The 21177-nt window shown below is 46.5% G+C and overlaps 1 protein-coding gene across 4 annotated transcripts in view; it reads left to right on the forward strand.

Moving 5' to 3' along the window:
• Nucleotides 1-21177, forward strand: part of palld (palladin, cytoskeletal associated protein) — a 436835-nt gene that overhangs the window by 315490 nt on the left and 100168 nt on the right. The window contains exon 1 of one of the 4 annotated variants that reach the window (XM_078561294.1): nt 975-1120. The exons of 2 other annotated variants lie outside the window; for them this stretch is intronic. The gene's annotated coding sequence lies outside the window, so the exon portion shown is untranslated. Of the gene's footprint in view, nt 1-974; nt 1121-7780; nt 7827-21177 lie in introns of those variants that run through there. One more of the 4 variants, XM_078561283.1, reaches the window with a different exon arrangement.

Genomic DNA, 21177 nt, shown 5'->3' on the forward strand with positions numbered 1-21177 from the left:
GTAACCAACACTAGCCCTACAACCCTCCAAAATTTCTGTGCTCTTCTAATTCAGGCCTCTTGCGGATCCCCAATTTTCATCGTTCCACCTGTGATGGCCGTGCCTTCTGCTGTCTGGATCCTTAAGTTCCTGAATTCCCTCCTGAAACCTCTCCAACTCTCCACCTCTTTCTCTCTCTCTCTCTCTCTCCTTCCTTAAAGGCACTCTTTGACCAAGGTCCAAGTAACTCCTAACATGACTTGGTGTCACATTCTGTTTGATAACACTCCAGTTTTACAACATTCAAAGTGCTATATAAATGCAAGGTGTTGTTGCTTTTTGGTGGTACTTGAAGCTTATTTTGGCCTCTTTTCAGTCTAACAGGTCAGATGTTTCTGTCCGAGAGTAGTATATTCTTAAAGGGGCACTTGTTGCATGTTTTTTTCATTCGCTCATGGGATGTGGGCGTCGCTGGCTGGGGCAGGATTTATAGTCCATCCCTAATTGCCCTTGAGAAGGTGGTGGTGAGCTGCCTTCTTGAACCGCTGCAGTCCGTGTGGTGTAGGTACACCCACAATGCTGTTAGGGATGGAGTGCCAGGATTTTAACCCAGCGTTGATCCATGCTCGCTGACCCGAGGGGCAACCCAGTGTCACCATTATTGGCCCATAGACCCACAGAAAACAAATCTTAAGACGGGTTCACTGTGCAAAGTTACAAAAGATTCGCTTCCGTCATCAAATGAACGGCATCATCTAGTATTGAAATGGGGGTGTGGGGGGGAGAGGAGGGCAGGAGTTGGATTAAAAAGCAACTTGTCATTAGCTGCACGGTTACAGACAGAATGTTCCTTTATTATATGTAATTTTATATCGTGAAGGAGCAGGACTTTGTGCAGACCTGGGATGCTTTTATTTTGAAATGGTTTACTGGGCTTAGGCTGCAGAATCACTGAGTCATGAAGCGGAATTCTGTCATTCTCTGACTAGTCTGTATATATTGTTGGATACTTGCTGGACTTGCTGCATTTTGCTTAAATGTCTTGGTGCTGCTGTGGTCTTTTCCTTAAAACATCCTTTTGTGCGTGTCTGTGAGGACATTTAAGAGTCACATTTAAGAGGAGGAGGAGGAGGAGGAGCTGGTAAGGAGCTGCATGCAGTTGAGTCCCTTTCTCTTTCAGCCTTTATATATTTCTTTGGCAGCTATAATACTCTGTAGAGACGAGAGGGTTTCTTGTTAATGTCCCGGGTGTGATGGTGATTGGATTTTCCACATGCTCATCCTGGTGTTGGCTCCTGAAGTCGTTTGAAGCTGGGGGCGGTGGGGGGGTGAAGGTTTGCTGTGACTGCAGTTGTACTGACACTAAACGAATGCAGACACAAAAGTGGCCCTGTGACCCATTTAGAAGTATTGGGAGGGTGAGGGGGGTTGAGTGGGGAGGAACGTTCGCAGATGTCGGCCATCTGAAAGCTAGGATTAGAAAATACTGAAGACACTCGAATGGGTCACTCAGTGTCGCAGGCTGCTGAGAATAGACAGGTTGACGTTACAGGTGTGCGCTCTTGTTGGTGTGCCCGTTGAGGGCTATATCTGGACAGATCAAGGTGTGAGGCTGCCCTCCCTGGAAGTCAATTCACCCCGTCAAAGATCACCCTCAAATCGAGTGCCCGCTGAAGACTTGAGGTGCCCTCTGAAGACCTACCTAGTGACATAGGTTAGGATGAGCATGAGAGGAGTTTACCCATGTGTGTATATGCCCAGTCTACGTGTATATGTAACCCTCTTGATCTTCAGCACTGGGCTGCTCTTCCATAAGCGGCTGAAGAAACTTGACGACCCAATGCTTATGCTCCCAAGTAGGCTAGTCAACCCTCCAGGATTTCCCTGGAGGCTCCAGGATTAGAGAATTAATCTGGACACTGCTGTAAGTAACTGGCACTATAATCACACAAAAAACACTTGCCTTGATATAGCGCCTGTCACCAGGCACCTCAAAGCATTTTACAACCAATGACCCCAAAATTGTGGCACATCAGCCGAGCTGGCTTATAAGACAACCTCATTTTTCCAGCCCCAAAAATCATTTTTTAGCATTTGCTTGGCGTATACGTCAACCCCGCATCCCGACCCTTTTAAGCCACACCGTGCCATTCTCGCGTTAGTAGTCAGTCTCAATTTTCCTCTCCACAAATGCATGTTTTACTTACCTGCGCCTTATTACTGGGCACAAGGGGGACCAAGCAGGCGATTCAGGCGGTGCTGTGAAGATGCACGGGAAATTTTAAGTCACACCCACTCTTTATGTCGGAAGCAGGCGATATTTCAAAATGGCGACCAGCACCGACAGTTTACTTTTATGCTCGGTGTATAAGTCGACCCCTGTTTTTGGAGGGATTTTTTTGAGGCTTCAAAGTTCGACTTATATGCTGACATCCATGGTAAGTACATTTTGAAGAGCGGTTACTGTTGTGGTGTAGGAATACTCATAGATAACGTATTTAAACAATAAGTGTTTCTTTCAATGCTTTATCACTTCCTACTTATGATAATGTTGGGAAATGGGGGGGCCTCTGATGAGAGGTGACCTGATGAAAGCTGCAGGAATTATGTCCAAACGGATCGAGTAACCCCCATCTCCAAGCGAGGGAGAAAGACCCCAGCCATTCAAGTAGGCCAGGTTTGTGATGTGTGGATCCCTGGGCGGATGGCACAGGCCAGGATTTTACAGCCGCTCCTGCCCGGTGGGATATTACGGGTCCCACCGAACTGAATGGAGATTTAAATGGCTCGCCACATCCGCCGGGTGGGGTGGGGGTGGGGGTGGGGGGGGGGGGGGGGGGGGGTGGGAGACACGCTGCGGTGGGGGCCGTGAAACCACGGCCACAGGGTTTGGAGCACAGAAACAGGCTACGCGGCCCAACCCCCCGCCCGCGCCAGAAATAAAGACAGAAAACGCTGGGAAAACACAGCAGCTCCGGCAGCGCCCGTGAAGAGGGGAGCAGTTTAATGTTTCAGGCTCTTCTGAGGAAAGGCATGAAACGGCAACTTAGATTCCCTCTCCGCTGACGCTGCTTGACCTGCTGAGTACTTCCAGCATTTTCTATTTTCATTCGAGGTTTCCGGTGTCCACCGTATTTTGCCCCCGCGTTCATGGCCTTTGTCACTGTCGATGTGCCTCCTCCCAGCTCTTTTGCGTCTCACCCTGATAGGTGAAGGGAGAGAGAACTGCAGCTTCAGACCTCAGTGAGAAAGACCTCAATGCTGCGGAGTGAACCATGTTATCTCCAAGTACAGTAGGGTAGGCACGTCTCCAAAAAGAGCGGTTGTAGCTGGGAGTCCGGGCTGATTGGTGCGTGAGTGAAAAAGCCTCCGGTCATTGTATTAAGGCCAACACTCTACAGTGGTCCTTTGTGCCTTGGGACAATCCCCTTTTTGTGGGATTTGTTCTGTCGCTTTCTCTTTTTGTTTTCTTTTTCATAAACTCCTTTCCCTGAATGAAGTGCACGAAACACCATTATTCGGTCCTTGAGAAAGGAAATGAGCCCCAGACCGTTTAGAGGTTATAGAATTGTAGTGCAATAAATATTGGCAACCGTACAAGACAAGCAACATGCCTCGTTCCCAGAAGACTGCTGGTGTTGTCATGGCAGCAGACAAGGTAGAACTTTCTTCACAAAAAAGAAAAAAAGCGGGGAGGAATGCAACCATTCTTGGTGCAAAATCCCCGGTTTTGGCCCGGTATAAATTCTGGCACAGAATCAATGAAAAAGGAAGGGGACTGTGAACTGTGCTTGGTGAAGAGATATTTGAGGGGCTTCATTTAAAGCCGTACCTTTATTTCGAGGGCACCTTAACACGATGTAATTTTTTTTTATATATATATCATAAAAGCTGAACAGCTATTTTGCTTGTAGTTTGTGTTTCATTTTTCTGCTCTATCTTTCACATGGCTCATAGCCCTATGACTGAACGTGGCCCCAAGTTGTTACTCAGACGTGCGGCTGTGAATCAATTCCGTAATAAAAGTTTTTTTTTAACCCTTTCCAACCTTCCCTTCCCAACCCCTTGCCACCCCTGCACAACTGAATGTACTCGCCAGCAGATGTGTGCAGTGGTTAAAAAATATGAGCAGATGGGAGGAGTGAATTTTTCCCACCCTAGCTGCTGGAATTTATAAATTTTCTGGCCATAATTTTTCAGTCTCCTTTAGGCTCAGGGGTGGTGCCAGAGGACTGAAAAATTGCAAGCGTTACACCTTTGTTCAAAAAAAAACAGGGTAAGGAGAAGCCCAGCAACTACAGACTAGTCAGTTTAACTTTAGTGCTGGGGAAATTTCTAGAAACTATAATTTAGGACAGAATTAATAGTCGTATGGACAAATGTGGGTTAATTAAAGAGAGCCAGCATGGATTCGGGAAAATCGTGTTTAACTAACCTACTGGAGTTTTTCGAAAAGGTAACAGAGAGAGAGGGTGGATGTGGGCAATGCTGTTGATGTGTACATGGACTTCCAAAATGCATTGGTACAGTGACACACAACAGACTTGTGAGAAAAAAATTATAGCTCATGGAATAAAGGAGAAAGTAGGAACAAAGATACAAAGCTGGCTGAGTGACAGGAAGCAGAGAGCAATGGTTAATAGATGTTTTTTTCGGGATGGATGAAGGTTTGTAGTGGAGTTCCCCAGGGGTCAGTATTGGGATCCTTGCTTTTCCTGATATATATTAATAACCTACATCTTGATGTACAGGGCACAATTTCAAAATCTGCGGACAATACTAAACTTGGAAGCATTGTGAACTGTGAGGAAGATAGTGTAGAACTTCAAAAGACATAGACAAGTTAGTGGAATGAGCGGATAGGTTAAAAATGAAGATCAGCGTGGAGAAATGTGAGGTGATGCATTTTGGCAATAAGAACATGGAGAGACAGCATGAGATAAAGGGTACAACTCTAAACGGGGTGCAGGAGCAGAGGGACCAGACGGGTATATGTGGATAAGTCATTAAAGGTAGCAGGACAGGTTGAGAGAGCAGTTAATAAAGCATAGAGTAACCTAGGCTTCATTAATAGGGCCGTAGAGTACATGAGCAAGGAGGTAATGTTGAGTTTGTTTAAGACACTGGTTCAATTCAGCTGGAGTACTGCATACAGTTCTGAGAATCACGTTTTAGGAAGGATGTGAAGGCATTGGAGAGTGTGCAGAAGCAGTTTACGAGAATGATTCCAGGGATGAGAAACTTCAGTTATGAAGATAGATCGGAAAGGTTGGGATTCTTTTCCTTGGGGAAAAGAAGGTTGAGAGGAGGTTTGATCGAGGCGTTCAAAATCATGAGGGGCCTGGACAGAGTGGATAGGGAGAAACTGTTCCCATTGGCAGAAGGATCGAGAACCAGGAGGCACAGATGTAAGGTAATTGGTAAAAGCAGCAAAAGTGATATGAGAAAAAACTTTTTTCACACAGCGAGTGGTTAGGGTCTGGAATGCACTGCCTGACAGTGTGTTGGAGGCAGGTTCAATCGAGGCATCCAAGAGGGAATTAGATGATTATTTGAAAAGAAACAATGCGCAGGGTTACGGGGAGAAGGCAGGAGAATGGCACTAGGTGAAATGCTCATTCAGAAAGCTGGTGCAGACATGACGGGCTGAATGGCCTCCTTCTGCGCTGTAGCAATTCTGTGGTTCTATGAAGGACACCTGTCAAATGCTGGTATAACCACTGTGCTCCCCTCATCCTAACTTCCAAAAGACAAGCATCAATATTCCTCCAACACTGTCATGGCATGAAAAGGCTTTTCATTAGTACATGAATACAAAAGGAAAAAGAAAGACTTGCATTTATATGGCACCTGTCATGACCACCGGATGTCCCAAAGGGCTTCGCAGCCAATGAAGTACTTTTGAAGTATTGTCACGGTTGCAATGTGAGAAGTGCAGCAGCCAATTTGCATAGAGCGAGCTCCCACACACAGCAATGTGACAATGTTGGCTGAGGGATAAACATTGGTCAGGATACCAAGGGTAGCTCCCCTGTTCTTTGTCAAAACAGTGTCACAGGATCCTTTACATGACTCAGCGAGGGCCTCCGTTTAACACCTCGTCTGAAAGACAGCGCCTCCAACAGTGTCGCACTCCCTCAGTAGTTCAAAGGGACGTCAATCTTGATTTTTGTGCTCAGGTCATGGAGTGGAATTTGAACTCAAAGCCTTCTGACTAAGAGGCAAGAGAGCTACCCACTGAACCACAATTGAAATCTACAGCAATAAACCAAACAAATACAGAAACTCAGAGATTTCTCAGAATTGCCCATCGCCCAGGATCACTTTGTTAACATTGGGTAAACAACCACTCGAAAGTTATGTATGGGCTGCGTTTTCTGGTCGGCAAGTGGGGGCGGGGCCCGCTCTCCGACGCCGGGTGACATCGGGTGAAACTCCCAACGTCACCCCGCGTCTCATTGACATTTTCAGGTTGGCGGGGGCACAGCCGAGTCGGGACATTCTGAGCTCGTGAAAGATGTTACGTAGATGCCAGTTTTCTTTCCAAACCAATAAGATTGAAATGTAAAGTCTAAAACTCAGCCCCACGAATAGCAGTGTGATGAGTGGCTGGCTGATCTATTTCTAATGGTCGTGGTTGAAGTCTGAATGTTGGTCAGGGCACCGATAGTCACTATTAACCAGCGGGGATGGAGGAACTGAGAAACGGGGAAGCTTTCTGGACTTGAATAATTTCTATTCCTGCTTGATGAACCTTACAATGTACATCGTTCTCTCTCAAGACAGGTAAAATGTAATTACTAATCTATTGAAGCATTTTTTAATGTCTTTAAACTTCTTTTTCTTTCCCCCCATTCCATTTCTTTTTTGCGTCCCTTTATCCCCTTCTCTTTCTTGCTTTCTCCTCTTTACCTCCCACCCCCACCTCCACGCTCTCTTTCCCCCCTCCTCTTTTCTCTCTCGTTTTTTTCTCTCTTCATGTCCTGCGAACATATATACATAGGAACATGCCAATTAGGAGCGGGAGTAGACCGGTCCTATGTCCTCCTCATTGCCTTCTCTCTCCCACCGCCCCTGGTCCGCACCCCGCATCCCCTCCAACTCCCCACCACCCTGGCACACAACACCTCATGGATATGCTGTAGTTTGTTGAAACATATCGTTGAAACAGCTTTTCGGGATTCTGTTGTGGCCGGGAAGCAACTTCGCTCACTTTGCACCGTTTATGGAAAGTGTTTATGAGGAAGTGGCGCGTAAAGGGAACGAGCAGCCATGTTCATGTACTGGTCTCTGTGTAACTTCAGGAGAGCCAACTCCATTCACAGAGGGGAACGTGGAGCAGATTTATTTTATTTGTTCTTCCATGGGATGTGGGCGTCACTGGCAAGGCCAGCATTTGTTGCCCATCCCTAATGGCCCTTGAACTGAGTGGCTTGCTCGGCCATTTCAGGTGGCAGTTAAGAGTCAACCACATCACTGTGGGTCTGGAGTCACATGTAGGCCAGACCAGGTAAGGACGGCAGATTTCCTCCCCCAAAGGGGATTAGTGAACCAGGTGGGTTTTTACAACCGATGGGAGTTTCATAGTCACCATTGCCGAGGCTAGCTTTATATTCCAGATTTATTAATTAAATTTAAATTCTACCAGCTACCATGTGAAGCCATGCCCCCCAGTGCATTAGCACGACTGGATTCCTATTCGAGTGACATTACCACTACGCCACCATTTCTTCTTATCGTTTATTTGATTACCTTTCAAGGATTAAAAGATGATCTCTTATTTGGTTCTGCTGTTAATTGACATGATGTTCCTGATGGAATTGCAACACTACCTTAGCCATCGCTCAGTGAGTAGCATTCCTGCCTCTCAATCGTGAGGTCAAGTGTCCCACTCCAGCGACTTGACAACATAATCTTGAGTTGTCCTCAGGGAATGCTGGAATGTCGCAGGTGCCTTTCCTTCAGATGAGATCTGAAGTCTGCCCTCCCAAGTGAATGTAAAAGATCCCACAGCCACTATTTTGCAGAAGAGCACGGGGGGGTGGGGTTTATCCCCGGTGCCTTGGCCAATACCCATCCCTCAATCAGCATCACGATTATTGGGTCATTGAAATTTATGGTGTACGCGAATTGACTGCCCATTCCCCGCATCACGACAGTGACTGCGCTTCAGATTTACCTCATGGCCTGAAACGTGCTTTGTTACATCCTGAGCTCATGAAAGACACTGCTATGATGCAAGTCTTTCCTTATCTTTGCTGGGTGGCTTCCAGTCTGTGGTCGGATGGTGATCTTTTCCAGGCTGTCGTCCCACTGTCTTTGGGTTAGGGAGAGGACAAAAAAAAAGGTCAGCCAGGAATTTCCATTCCCGATTGCTGTTGTCCTCTGGAAATGCAGTGTATCCTGATAAAACCAGGATCGAGCAATGCTCACTATGGTTAAATGGTCTTCTTTGGACAATGAGGTCGAGACTGGAGAGTTGAGTGAGTATTATTCTGCCAGAGCCCATGCCAGCACCTTACAGGACAGGAGTTGGGTGGGGGGGGGGTATAGAATAGAATCATACAGGACAGAAGGAGGCCATGCAGCCCATCATTCCTGTACCAGCTCTTTTGAAAACAATATCCAATTTATCCCGGGCTCACAGCCTTGGGTAGATCTCCATAGATCTGCAATGTTTTTCTTCCCAAGTACTTACCCAATTATCTTTTGAAAGTTATGATTGAATGTGCTTCCACCATCCTTTCAAGCAGGAGATTCACCAGGATGTTGCCTGGGATGAAACATTTAAGTTGTGAAGAGAGGTTGGATAGACTTGGGATGTTTTCGATGGAGCAGAGAAGACTGAGGGGCGACCTGATCGAGGTGTACAAGATTATGAGGGGCATGGACAGGATAGAAAGGGAGCAGCTGTTCCCCTTAGTTGAAGGGTCAGTCATGAAGGGACATAAGTTCAAGGTGTGGGGCAGGAGGTTTAAACACTTTTACCCAGAGGGTGGTTACGGTCTGGAATGCACTGCCTGGGAGGCTGGTGGAGGCGGGTTGCCTCACATCCTTTAAAAAGTACCTGGATGAGCACTTGGCATGTCATAACATTCAAGGCTATGGGCCAAGTGGTGGTAAACGGGATTAGGTAGGTAGGTCAGGTGTTTCTCACGTGTCGGTGCAGACTCGATGGGCCGAAGGGCCTCTTCTGCACTGTATGATTCTGTGTGATTCAGTGCATTCCAGATCATCATAACTCGCTGGGCTTTCTTTTAACCTAAAAATTGCTTCATCTCCCCTCCTGGTTCTTTTGTGATTGCCTTAAACCAGGCTGTCCACTGGGCACCAACATACTTGCTGGGTGGAGAAATTTGTAGAAGAAAGCTTGCTGTGTAAGATGCAAATGATTGACATTAGTCTACAAACATTTAGTCTGTTCAAATGACTTTCCTTCAATCGCTGATGTCACTGATGTGTACAGATCGCACACAAGCTCATTGAATGGTGGAGCAGGGTTGACGGGCCGAATGGCCCACTCCCGTTCCTATCTTCCTATGCAGTGTTGCAACCTGATCATGGCCGGGATTTTCCGTGCCCGCTGGCGTCGGGCGTGTTCGGTGGCGTGAGCGGACAATGTGGCGGGAAGGCCAAAAATCGGTTTCACAACATCGTGACACCAGGTTGTGATTGTCCGCTCCACCCGCCGATGGCAGACCACATTCCCCGCCATCAGATGTCAGGAACCTCATTGTAATACATCAGCATAAAGCCAGCCCACTGGACTCATCTCCCCCCACCCCCCCCACTCCCGCTGAGTCGCCCGCCCACATCGGTGGGAAACCACGCCAACGTGTTTCACAACAGCACATATAAGGCGCGCAGCTGGCGGGCTGCACTTCACTCGGGACTTCAAGGTTTGTTTGCCTATCTTGCTTCATTCAGCACTCGCAGTCGTGCTTCACAGAAAGCAACACATCACTTTTAGGGGGGCTCACGGGTAGGTCTCTACCTACCAGATCAGCCATATGTGGGTGGCTTTTCAATGGCTGCAGGGCTGGGGCTTGCTTGGGGAAGGGGGAGAAGTGGCCTCAGGCAAAGGAAGAGGCTGCAGGACGAGGGCTGTACTGGGGAAGGAGGGTAACCCAGGGTGTGTGTGGGGGGGGACACATGTTGATCTGTGCATGTGGCTTCAAGATGGTGAGGGCTGAGGAGGCAGTCTCCAGAGGAGATGAGGCCAGATGGAGATGTGAGGATATGTGTGTGAGAATGGGTGGTGATGTCCCTTGAGCTGGCAGTGAGTGAGGTGCCAGTGAATGTGTGATGGGCTTGAGTGTGTGAGTTTAGAGTGATGAGATGGTTGCCATACCCTGGCTGCATGGATGAGATCATTCATCCTCTATCTGCGTTGGATGGCCAACCTCTTCTGTGCAGCATTGGCACTGATCACCACTGCTATCGCCTACCAAGCTGGAGTGGTAATGTAGCTGCCCCTCCTGCAGCAGAGCCGGGGTAGAGGACATCACAGCGGGGCCTCCACGGCATCCAAAAGGCTCGAGGGCTGCAGTCTTCTTGCCTTTGGGGGCCATGTCTTCTTTGCTGCAGTCCTGGGCTGGAAGTACTGAGAGCGGCTGTACTTTAAATGCAGTGCCTAGTGCAGACACGATGGCCGAGCGGCCTGCTTCTGTACCATAATAATTGTGTGATTCTGTGATGAAGCGGCGAGGTGACAGTGTGGCAGGTGAATTGGAGCCCACCCAACATCGAAACACCGCTTACCCCGGGAATGCCTAATCCATGCGGTGGGTTTGGTACGATACAGCGTGAGAAGCCGCCATTGGGAAGATTCTGCCCCACGTGGCTGTGACTCCTAATGTGTTGGGAACACTGACCTTCCTCATTGATACTGATGGACTTCAATGGTAGTTTGTCTTGGAGGCAGCCGGTTCCGGTAGAAGCAGGAAGTTGTTGGGGAGAGGTGATGGTGGGGGGGGGGGGCGTGACGTGGGGGGGAATGTCCTGTGAGTTCAGGCAGTTATTGTCACTTCAAGGAACATAGGAACAGGAGTCGGCCATTTAATCCCTCGAACCTATTCCACCATTCAATGAGATCCTGGCTGATCTGCAACCTAACTCCATACACCCACCTTTGGTTAACAGGAATCTGTCCCAGTTTGAAAATTAACAATTGATCTAGCGTCAGTCGCCCTTTGCAGGAGAGAGTTTGGCCACAGACTAATCAACGTGGAGGGGCTGAACATGTACAAAGCAGTATCTCGACTGAGTGAAGGTCACACCATCAGTTAGGCCATGGATCTGATCAGATGGCCAGTTGGCGAGCACTCTTGAGTTTGAGGCCTCCGTGATGTCCTTGAATATTAGGAGAGAATCTCGAAGGAGAAATGCAAGAAAAAAAGCAAAGAGGGAAATCCGTTTATAAATAGCCTTTGCGAGTTAGTCCTGTGAGATTAGATGTACTTGGTTAAACAGCTGTGCTCACCATTGCTGGATTAATAACCAGCAAACCATGTTTCCTAAACTAGTGGTTAATGCAGCTGCACTAAAATCTTTAACCTTTTGAATATTTAGATAGAGATGATGTGATGGTTTCATTTACATGACATGCCCCAGTTCAGCGATGGAACAGGGTAGGAATGTATAAAGCCAGTAAAGACTGGGTCAGGAAGGCAGATTTCCTTCCCTAAAGGACATTAGTGAACCAACTGAGTGTTTACAACAATCGACAATGGTTTCATGGTCACCATTATTGAGACTGGCTTTTGATTCGAGATTATTGATTGAAATTAAAATCCACCAGCTGCCGTGGTGGGATTTGAACCCTTGCCCCAGAGCATTAGCCTGGGCCTCTGGATTACTAGTCCAGTGACATTACCACTATGCCACCATTGCCCCCACTAATAGCCATACAGTAATTAAAGTCATGCAGTAATCAAAGAAGCCATTTGGCCCAACAAATGTGTGTGTGGTGTGTTATGTGGTGTGTGTGTGTTTGCATGTTGTATGTGTGTGTGTGTGTGTTTGTGCATGTGTGTGTTTATGTGTTGTGTGTGTCTTTATGTGTTGTGTGTGTCTTTATGTGTTGCGTGTGTCTTTGTGTTTTGTGTGTGTCTTTGTGTTTTGTGTGTGTTTATGTGTTGTATGTGTGTGCTTGTGTGTTGTGTGTGTTGTATGTGTGAGTGCGTGTGTGTGTGTGTGTTTGTGTGTTGTATGTGTGTGGTGTGTGTTGTGTGTGTGTCTGTGTGAGTTGTCTGTTTGTGTGTTTTATGTATTGTATGTGTGTGCGTTGTATGTGCGTGTGTTGTATGTGTGTGCCCGTTGAGTGTGTGTTTGTGTGTCGTATGTGTGTGTGTGTTGTGTGCGTGTGTTTGTGTGCATGTGTCTTTGTGCGTGTGTGTTTGTGCATGTGTGTGTTTGTGTGTGTGTTGGTGAATATATATATATAATTTGTTTTCAGGAACCAGAGGAGAGATGAGTTTTTTACACTAAGTTGTTATAACCTATTAAGCAATTCCTGCAAGGACTGTGGAGGCAGATTCAATAATAACTTTCAATGGAGAATTGGATAAGTACTTGAAAATGAGCAAATTTGCATGGCTCTGAGGAAAGAGCAGGGGAGTGCCACACATGAAAGTTCTTTCAAAAGAGCTGTACGTATACATTATGGACCAAACAGTCTCCTGCTGTGCTGTATGATTCTATGTGCTGGATTTTCAACTACTGCCAGGGTCGAAGGTGGTCACACACAAACAACACACACATACACATACACACACACAAACACACACACACAAACAACACACACACACACAAACAACACAAACATACACAACACACACACAAATAACTCACAAGCATACACACACAAACAACACACACATAAATAACTCACATACACACACAAACACACACATACACAACACACACACAAACATACATAACACGCACACAAATAACTCACAAACATACACAACACACACACAAACATACACAACACACACACACGAACAACACACACACATTTGATGGGCCAAATGGCCTCTTTAATTACTGTATGACTATTAGGGGGGCAATAGTGGCATTGTGGTAATGTCACTGGACTAGTAATCCAGAGGACCAGGCCACACTGGCCAGTGTGCTGCTCCCCCAGTTCGACCCTGCCTCTGGGTTATTTTTGCAGGGTTAGCCAACACGGCTCATGAAAGGTCTAATTGAGGCCAATTGCTGGATTCTGACTGGAATTTTCTTGTCGGCCTTCAGGCAGGGGACAGTTTAGGTGCCTGGAGGTGCCTCTCAACAACAGGCTGTGGTGGTGGGGGTGGGGGGGGTGGGTGAGGGGGTGCAGCAGCACTCCAGGCAGGCCGAGAGGCCCTCCCTGACCACCTGGGTTCAGGAGAATGCACCGGCTGCCAACTCGAGGTCTCCCCCTCCCCCCCCATCCCCTTCCTCACAAAAGTGGTGGCCTGGCTGCAAAAGCCATTTTCTGAAGGGGTTGGAGCGAAGGCGTTTCCATGTCGAAGCACCCTCTCTCTTATTTACCCTCCTTACAGCCTGCTGCTCCTTTGAGGCTGGAAGGCCTCTGAGTGGCCTTGGAGCTTGGAGAACCCAGCTGCCAAACGCATCCCCAGCCCAATCAAGGAGGGACCTCCCTGACAATCACAATGGGTTCATGTTTCCCCCATGAGGGCAGTTTGGGTACCTTGGAACCAGTCCCGATCACTGTTTACGACAAGATCCTGCCCCAAGAGTTTGGTGTTGGCAAGGCCTTTATCGGATCTAGTTGCCTCATGTTCACTTGAGTTGGAACATGCTGTCAATGCACTTGTGGTGATCAGTGGAAATTTATTCTCGCCCTATGAAGTCGCGCAGATCTAGGCTTGCATGTGGAGAGTAAACACTTGAGGCAAGGTATGAGGTGGGGCGGGGTGGGGTTATCTCACAGTGGATCTGAGTTTCCTTAGGACGGGAGGAAGAGAGTTGTTAGCATGGATATTCTCTCCTCTCCTGATTCAGAAGCTTGTGGATCCAAGCAGGGCCACAGGCTTTGCATGATCCAGGCTGATGCTTCACCGTAGCACTGAGGGGAGTGCTGGGTTAGAACCATAGAAAAGTTACAGCACAGAAGGAGGCCATTCAGCCCATCTTGTCCTTGCCAGCCCGAGGACACTCAGGTGCCCTTTCTAATCCCACCTCCCTGCACCCGGTTGCTGGACTTTCTCCCACTCAGGTGGAGTGTTAAACCGAGATCCAGTTCCATTCGAAGCGAACGGAGCCCATAATCCTACCCGGTGGAAGGAAAACTTTCCTGGCCAACATTCCTCCCTCAATCGGCATCAGCAAAAGCACAGGTTAACTAAATCAGTCACCCTCCTCATTGTGGGATCTTGCTGTGCACAAATAGGTTGCTGCATTTTTTTTTAAATTGGGTGTTATAGGGCTTTGGGATATGGGATAAGTTGCTGTACCATTGCATGGGGAGGGTTTTTTCTCTTTGAAGAAAAGGAAAATGCGTCTTTTTAACAGACTCAGGAGATGTCCTTAATTTGTACAAGTTCCTCCATTTTTGTAAAATCTATTTATTTAGCTTTGTTGTGCTACCATGGCAACATTCCAAACCATTGCCTTCCCTTAATTCTAGGGATTCTGGCTGCACTCTGTTTCCCTGGATCAAATTTCAGCAGATATCACAAGAATGACTATTCTGTTTTCAGCAGTTTAAGCTAAATTTAGCAACGCCAGGATTACTGAATAAGGAGATTAACTGGCATCGAAAGATGTTTTGCAATGAGGATATAATTCAGCACTTACTTCTTTTTTTTCTCTCTGACCTGAATGGGTTCTTGCAAGTAAATTGTATCTGATCCCAAAATGGCTGTTTCATTTTTCCATCTTAATTCCCCTGTTCTCTCTGTGTCCTGGTCAACTTGGGGCTTTTCATACACTGGTTCGCCAGTACGGGGATGTGGCTTTGCCCTCATGATCCCTCCAACATGGTGGACGCAGGACCTCAACCAGATCATTGAAATCGTTTGTCATCTCCAGTTCCACCACCCTTGTACGCAGGTCCAGATCGTTACTGCTCACAGCATAAAAAAAAGCTCTTCCTCACACTTCCCCCATGCCACGTGCCCAAAATGTGTCCCCCCTAGTCCTCAGGCCATCAGCTTGGGTCCAGTTTTTCCTCGTCCACCTTTCCTTATCCAAACTTGGCATAACCCGAGCACCTAATCTCCCCTCAATCCCCTTTGCTTCGAGGAGAACAACCCCGGGTAGCTTATCCAGCCTAGCCTTCCAGCTAAAATCCCTCACCCCTGGAACCATCCTGGTGAATCTCTTCCTCACCCTCTTAGGGACTCTCACATTCTTCCTAAAGTGTGGTGACCAATACAAGATGCAACACTCTAATTGTGGTCTAACCAGAGCTTCATAAAGGTTCAACATAACTCTTATACGTGATGCCTCTATTTATGCAGCTGTGTGCTTGGCTAACCATTCCCTCAATATGTCCTTCCCCTTCAAAGATCTATTCCCTATTTCTTTCAAAATTTGTTGTTGATACCAAACTTGGAGGAATGGCAAACAGTGAGAATGATGGTGTCATCAGCAAATTTTGGAATTTTACTCTGTATTCCAATACCCAAGTTATTTATATACAGCAAAGAGGTGAAATCAAGCAATCACCATAAGACCCCTGGACCTGATGGGTTGCATCCTAGGATATTAAATGAAGTAGCTACAGAGATAGTGGATGCACTGGTAGTAATCTTCCAAGAATCCTTAGATTCTGGAAAAGTCCCAGAGAATTGAAAAACTGCCAATGTAACACCCTTATTCAAAAAGGGAGGGAGACAAAAAAAAACAGGTAACTATAAGCCAAAGGCAAAATACTGCAGATGCTGGAAATCTGAAACAAAAACAAAAAATACTGGAAAAACTCAGCAGGTCTGACAGCATCTGTGGAGAGAAAGACAGTTAGCGTTTCGAGTTCGTATGACTCTTTTTCTGAAGAAGAGTCATATGGACTTGAAACGTTAACTCTGTCTTTCTCTCCACATGTGCTGTCAGACCTGCTGAGTTTTTCCAGCATTTTTTGTTTTTGTAACTATAAGCCAGTTAGTTTAACATCCATCGATGGGAAAATGTCAGAGTCTATTATAAAGGATGTAATAACAGAGCATTTAGAAATACATAATCTAATCAAGCAGAATCAGCATGGCTTCATGAAGGGGAAATCATGCCTGACAAATTTATTAGAATTCTTTGAGGAGGTAACATGCAGGATAGATAAAGGGAAACTAGTAGATGTAATATATTTGGATTTCCAAAAGGCGTTCGATAAGGTACCTCACGTAAGGCTACTAAATAAGATAAGAGCCTATTGTGTTGGGGGCAGTATATGAACAGGGATAGAGGATTGGCTAACTAATAGAAGACAGAGAGTTGGGATAAAGGGGGCATTTTCAGGATGGCAACCTGTAACTAGTGGAGTGCCACAGGGATCAGTGCTGGGACCACACTTATTTACAATATACATTAATGACTTAGATGAGGGAAGTGAATGTACTATTGCCAAGTTTGTGGATGACACAAAATTAGGTGGGAAGGCAAGTGGTGAGGATGACACAAAGTGTCTACAGAGGGATATTGACGGGTTGAGTGGGCAAAAACTGGGCAGATAGAATATAATGTGGGAAAATGTGAGGTTATGCACTTTGACAGGAAGAATAGAGGAGCTGAATATTATTTACATGGAGAAATACTACAGAAGGCTGGAGCACAGAGGGATATGGGGGTCCTTGTGCACGAATCTCAAAAAGCTAACATAAAAGTTCAACAGGTAATAGGGAAGGCAAATGGAATGTTGGCCTTTATTTCAAAGGGATTGGAGTATAAAAATAGGGAAGTCTTGCTAAAACTATACAAGGCACTAGTTAGACCACACCTAGAATACTGTGAACAATTTTGGTCCCCTTATCTAAGGAAAGATTTACTGGCATTGGAGGCAGTCCAGAGGAGGTTCACTAGGTTGATCCCAGGGATGGAGGGATTTTCTCATGAGGAGAGGGTGAGTAGGTTGGGCCTGTACTCATTGGACTTTAGAAGAATGAGAGGTGACCTTACTGAAACATATAAGATTCTTAGGGGGCTTGACAGGGTAGATGCTGAGAGGTTGTTTCCCCTTGTGGGAGAGTCTAGGACCAGGGGGCATAATCTCAGAGTAAGGGGGTCACCCATTTAAGACAAATGAGGGGGAATTTCTTCTCTCAGAGGGTAGTCAATCTGTGGAATTCTTTACCGCAGAGGGCTATAGAGGCTGGGTCATTATGTATATTCAAGGCTGAGATAGATAGATTTTTAATCAGTAAGGGAATCAAGGGCTATGGGGAAAAGGCAGGCAAGTGGAGTTGAGGATTATCAGGTCAGCCATGATCTCATTGAATGATGGAGCAGACTCAATGGGCCAAATGGCCTACTTCTGCTCCTACATCTTATTGTACTCTTATGGTATGGTACCCAGTTGGATGTGAGAGGTAGAATTCCATCTTAAGGGTCAATACCCTCCTACTCTTGCCTAGCATAATACTTAGCAATCTTATTTTTTAAATTTCCAGTATACCCCAGACTCGACAGCTTTTTGGGTGGGAGAGTTCCAATCCCTTTTGTGTGATCAAGTGTTTCATGACATCACCCCAGAATGTCTTGGAACTAATTATAAGGTTATGCCCCCTTGTTCTGGACGCCCCCACTCCGTGCTGTTCCAATTGGCAGAACAAGATCTAAGCCCACAACCTTCTGACCTGGTCGAAAATGCTACCAATTGAGCCAAGTTGACAACTTAGACCTCAAAATGCACAGTACGCTTGCCTAGGATTCCAGTAAAGCATAATAGGGGCCTAATGATAGCCGTGCCACTGTGTGTGTTTATCTGTGGGACAGTGTTGACATTTAAAAAAGGTGCTGAGCAACATTTCATTGAACCCCAGGAGTTTTTAAATGGCAGATGTTGATTTAGTTACTGCCTATCCTTTCCACAGCTGGATGATGTATAAGATTCTCTGCTGTAACCCGTAATGCTGGTAGCTTCATCCTCAGCTTGAGGGTGGAAAAACCTAATTACATCTTGTTTTCAATAGAGGGGGAGGAATCTACATTTCTTTCGAATGAGTGGAACATGATCTGGAATATTTGGTCTGACAGGATGGTGGGAGCTGATGAGACAGGCAGGAAAACTATGAGGGCACCTCAAAATGGAGGCGACCTCTCCAGGGTTGTAAAAAAAAATTAAAAATCTCTCACGGCTACAGCTGTCCGGCTATCGGCGCAGAGAGGGAGCCCCTCTGCAGGGTGGCCCTGCTATAGCCATCATGTGCCAGCAGGTCCATGCTGGGGTGAGGGGGTGGTGGGAGAGATGTCGATTATCCACCCATAAGACCATAAGACACAGGAGCAGAAATTAGGCCATTCGGCCCATCGAGTCTGCTCCACCATTCAATCATGGCTGATAAGTTTCTCAACCCCATTCTCCCGCCTTCTCCCTGTAACCTTTGATCCCCATACCAATCAAGAACCTATCTATCTCGCTCTTAAATACACTCAATGACCTGGCCTCCACCGCCTTCTGTGGCAATGAATTCCATAGATTCACCACTCTCTGGCTAAAGAAGTTTCTCCTCATCTCTGTTCTAAAAGGTCTTCCCTTTACTCTGAGGCTGTGCCCTCGGGTCCTAGTCTCTCCTACTAATGGAAACATCTTCCCCATGTCCACTCTATCCAGGCCTTTCAGTATTCTGTAAGTTTCAATCAGATCCTCCCTCATCCTTCTAAACTCCATCGAGTATAAACCCAGAGTCCTCAAACGTTCCTCATATGTTAAGCCTTTCATTCCTGGGATCGTTCTCATCCACCCTACCATCCTGCCGCCAGGAAGCCAACGCCAATTTAATTCCGGGTTGGGGCCACAGCGAGGGAACTCAGCTGCTGTCAGGAAGGTTCCAGCAGCAGTGTCTCTCCCCCAGTTGACCCAGTAATGAACATAATTGGCTACCTGCTGCAGCTTGGTGGGTAGCCTCTGCAGCATTGACCCTGCCTCCCTCAAAATCTCTCAGAGGCGGGAACACATTTGGTAGGTGACCCGGCACCCATTTGTCCAAGTTTGCTCCCGGTCCTGCCACCTATCCCACCTCCACAGTGTTCGTATCTAATAGGTTCTGTTGATGGATGTTAAGTACCCAGTAGTTTAAGGCAATAAGGTGAACGGGTGTTGGGTTTGATTAGTTAACTATACTCAGATGTGTATATAAAGCAGAGTCAGCCACCGCTGGGTGTCTGTGCTTATAGTGGAGAAGTCAGCTCTGTGGCAAACGATAAACAGCCTCCACCAAAAAAATCCTAGCCTGTGTCATCTTCACAACCAGGCTTGGGAGTTCTACTGACACTCGGGACTGAGAATATTCAGCCCTCTTAAAACCCTTGGAATAATTTAAAATAAAGACTCGCAATTATGTAGGGACTTTCCTAACCACCGGACATCTAAAAACACTTAACAGCCAATGAAGTAGTTTTTGAAATGTAACAGAGGGTAACACAGCAGCCAATTTATGTGCACAGCAAGATCCCACGAACAGCAATTTGTGACGAGACGATTGTTTTTCGCGATCATGGCTGAGGAATAAGTATTGGCCCAGGACAAGGGTTGGGGGGGCACCTGACTGCTCTTTTTCAAAATAGGGACCCTGAGATTTTTTTTTTACTTCCACCTGAGAGGGCAGGCGGAGTTTTAACCTGTCATCCAAAAGGTGGTACCTCCAGCAGTGCACCACTATTAAACTTTTCATTCATTTAATTTTTATTAAAAAAAGTTTAGCTTTTAATGTTCTGGCTTCTGATGAGGAAAACAGAATGGCGGGCAGGGCTGACGACTGTTGGTGTCTATCTTGAGACGGTTTATCCGCTTTTCAGAGTCACTCCATCTTCAGCTCCTTACAGGGTCAATGCTGGTGCCTTGCAGTCTGCTTCCTGTAATTACGCTTCGTGTTCTTGCTCTGTAACCCATCAACTGCCATCTTTAAAATGAAATATATACCTGCTCTTCCCACATAACGTGGAGGAAGCCTTAACCCCCTCGACTTAAAAAAAATTCTGATGGGAAAAGCAGTGTGTGCGTATAAAACGGGTTCCACAGCTCAAATGAGCATTTCCTTCTTTCAAACCTATTCTATTTCAATAGACTGTCCAAATGTGCAGTGAATCTCCAGTCTTCACACTGTCCCTTTCAGCATTTAGATGACTGACGTAGGGATAGAAGGAAATACTTGACTGACCTAGTCTGTTCGCCAAATTATACCAGAACCAATAGTGAAAGAGACGAGCTCATTGTGCCTCCTCTATCCGACCCCTCCAACTCTACCCTCAAGCTCCCTCTCACACGTTTTCTCTTTCCCCCTATTAGTAGAGCTCTTGTTCAGGATTGTGGCTTTAAGCTTAGTATCACAGTATCTTTACCGTGCAGAAGGAGGCCATTCAGCCCATCGAGGCTGCACTGGCTCTCTGAAAGAGCATTCCACCTAACCCCACTCCCCTGCCTTACCCCCGTAACCTTGCACCTCCCCTCTTTTCAGGTAGCAATCCAATTCCCTTTTGAACATCTCAATTGAACCTGCCTCCACCACCTTCCAGGAAGTTTGCTCCAGACTCCAACCACCCTCTGGGTGAAAAAAAAAATTTTCCTCACATCACATTTACTCCTTTTTTCAATTATTTTGACTCTGTGCCCTCTTGTTCTTGATGAGTGGGAACAGTTTCTCACTATTTATCCTGCCCATACCCCTCGGGGTCTTGAATACCTCCATCAAGTCTCCTCTCAACCTTCTTTTCTCCAAGTAAAACAGATGCAACCTCTCCAATCTATCCCCATAGCTACGGTTCTTCATCCTGGGAATCATTCTTGTGAATCTCCTCTGTACTCTCTCCAATACCTTCACATCCTTCCTCAAGTATGGCACCCAGAACTGGATGCAGTACTGCAGATGAGGCCTAACTAGTGACTCACACAAATTCAACATGACCTCCTTACACTTGTACTCAATGCCCCTATTAATAAAGCCTAAGATACTATATGCTTTATTAACTGCTCTCTCAACATGCCCCGCCATATTCAATGACCTATGTAAGTACACACCAAGGTCCCTCTGTTCCTGT

Source organism: Cetorhinus maximus, chromosome 2 (genome assembly GCF_964194155.1).
Source record: "Cetorhinus maximus chromosome 2, sCetMax3.hap1.1, whole genome shotgun sequence".
Taxonomy (NCBI): domain Eukaryota; kingdom Metazoa; phylum Chordata; class Chondrichthyes; order Lamniformes; family Cetorhinidae; genus Cetorhinus; species Cetorhinus maximus.